We start from the raw sequence: 2517 nt of genomic DNA, 5'->3' as shown, positions 1-2517 counted from the left end.
GATACACGTATCAGCAGTATGTATCTAATGTGATTAACTTGTATCATCAGAGGTCAAATGTTGAGATTTTTGGAAATTTTAAAAAATGTTGGGATATTTGGTAATTAAGAGTAAAAAGTCGGTATATATGTAAAATTTCCTTTAAATAATTAAATAGATCACTATTTTACTTAAAATCTCGGATATATTCCTATAAAATTAGGTGATGTATTCGGAAGAATGTAATGTATCAGTGTAAAATTAAGTGATGTATAAGGAAGAATGTGATATATTTGTGTAAAATCAAGTGATGTTGTAAAATTAAGTGATGCATCTGGCCGTGTAAAATTAAATAATGTATCTGAAAGAATGTGATGTATCCGTGTGAACTAAATCAGAGATTTTTTATATTTTTAAAGGAAACTTGGGATAAAAAGTAATTAGCTCGAATAAGATTGAGATTTATGTAACTTTTACTTAAATAAAATTTCTTCAATCAACTTATACAAAATTTGATGAAGAAATAGATAAACAGTGAAAAATAAATAGAGTAATGTAATATAAAGAGTGACGTTCTACGTTAGATTAGTACAGAAAGGAGTTGCACGCTATCTAATATATTATCAGCAACCAAGAAATTACTGCTGAATTCATGGACAGAAAAAAGATAACCTGACGAACTGAAACATTTTAGTAACCAGAAAAAAAGAAAGCAAAAGTTAAAATAGTAAGTATATATCTTGAAAGACCTTTTCCGATAGACCCAAAATCATTTTTAAAATATAGAATAATATATGTTAGGACCAAACAGGGGTGATTTAAGGATACGACTAATAAAACCTTTTCTTTATTCTCCCAAAATCTCAAGGCCTCAAAAATTTTAGTTGTTAATTTTATAATTTTTTTTTTTTGACAATATTGAATATAGTAAAAAAAAATAAATATCACGACTCAATAAAAATATTTTGAAACTTTGAACTAAACCATCCAAATCTTTAAATAATAAATAATATATTTAAAATAACATCTAAGATAATGTATTGAAAACGCATGGTTAAATATTATTAACTCGAATCAATCCTTACTATTATAAATAATAATATTACTACGTGAAATATAATACTATACTGAAAACAATAATTATGAAAAAACAATAAAAAGCAATGCCAACATTAAATAGTGATCTTACCATTAGGCCTTACTCGGACACATATAGTTCATTCAAAACTAAACATTTTTGCTTTAATGAATCGTGAAAAAAATTAATCAGAGGAACGTAGCATATATTTCATTCTTACATATTGTAGACATTTTTTTCTTCATTAAAACACATATAAACTTAATACAAGATACACAAAGATTGATGTGTCACAACTTTATTTAATGTGTCAAATGGCTAACATAGGCCAATAACACAACATTATAATTTACCTTTTAAAAATGCAATATTTTATTTAATTTTATATGACACTAAATCAATAATCAAACTTAATTACTCCTTGAAAACTCTTCTTAAACCAATTGTGCTTCAAGAGCTTTAACATCCTGAACCAAAATAGTTCCAGCATCACATCTCTTAATGCATATGCATCGCGTTATGAAACAATGACCATCTTCATACTTCTCCCCTCGATACACAATTTTCTACATTGAGTCTCCGCCACACATATTATTGGGAAATTCGATTTTTTTTATGCAGAATTTCTGACCTTGCACTCCTACAATAATTCACAACTTGTTACATACGATAGAAAACAAATTAAAGATATGTAATCCAAAAAAATATTTCTCGTACACTATTTTCAGGATTATGTTTTACAAAGTTATCAAATATTGAATATACATGATTTTAAAGCGTGAATAAAATTATTGTTCCTCAAGAAATATTACTTGTAATATCATGCATATAAGTTTCATCAAGATTAATCAGCCACTCGATGATAAATTCATAAAAGAGAAGATTATATTATTATATTAGGTTTTAGAAAATAAAAGATGAGGACAAACCATGGGCAACAAAGAGTGTTGATTGACAAGACAAGAAATGACATGATGTAAATGGAACGAGCCATAGTCTCTTTGAATGACTAAAAAATATTGCAAATATATTTTTTTAATAATAAGAAAGATTTTAATTTTGAGTTGTGAATGAACAGTAGCAAAATGGAATTATTTATAGGCAATGAAATAAGAGTAAAACCAAAAAAAGATAAAATTTAGTAGGGCCAATAAATATGTGGAAGCAATGGTGGTCGGTAAATTTAACTAAAAATTACACAAATACACAATTTATGTTTTCAATATTACAAAAAATCTCAACTCCCTAAACATATTACAAAAATCCCAACATATACACAAAATGCTAGGTATATGTCGGCTATGTTATGTATATTAATAGGGAGAGAGTAAAGTGATTAAAAAAGTAGTAGAAAATGTAATTACTTTCAAAAGAGTTGGTATTTATGTTATTTATACAAATTTAAATGCTTGTATATTGGAAATACAAAAAACATGGCCGATAATGATTGACGTAATGAT

At 26.5% G+C, this 2517-nt stretch overlaps 1 long non-coding RNA gene across 1 annotated transcript; it reads right to left on the bottom strand.

Moving 5' to 3' along the window:
* Positions 1–1233: 1233 nt before the first annotated feature.
* On the bottom strand, positions 1234–2161 carry LOC124899982. The gene is made up of 2 exons (XR_007057524.1): positions 1987–2161; positions 1234–1697 (listed from the first exon to the last, which is right to left on the bottom strand). It is a non-coding gene; the product is annotated as an uncharacterized LOC124899982 (long non-coding RNA).
* Between the last annotated feature and the right edge of the window lie 356 nt (positions 2162–2517).

The sequence above is a fragment of the Capsicum annuum genome, chromosome 7, assembly GCF_002878395.1.
Source record: "Capsicum annuum cultivar UCD-10X-F1 chromosome 7, UCD10Xv1.1, whole genome shotgun sequence".
Taxonomy (NCBI): domain Eukaryota; kingdom Viridiplantae; phylum Streptophyta; class Magnoliopsida; order Solanales; family Solanaceae; genus Capsicum; species Capsicum annuum.
The sequence above is the reverse complement of the archived record's forward strand: the minus strand, read 5'-3'. Positions and strand labels throughout refer to the sequence as shown.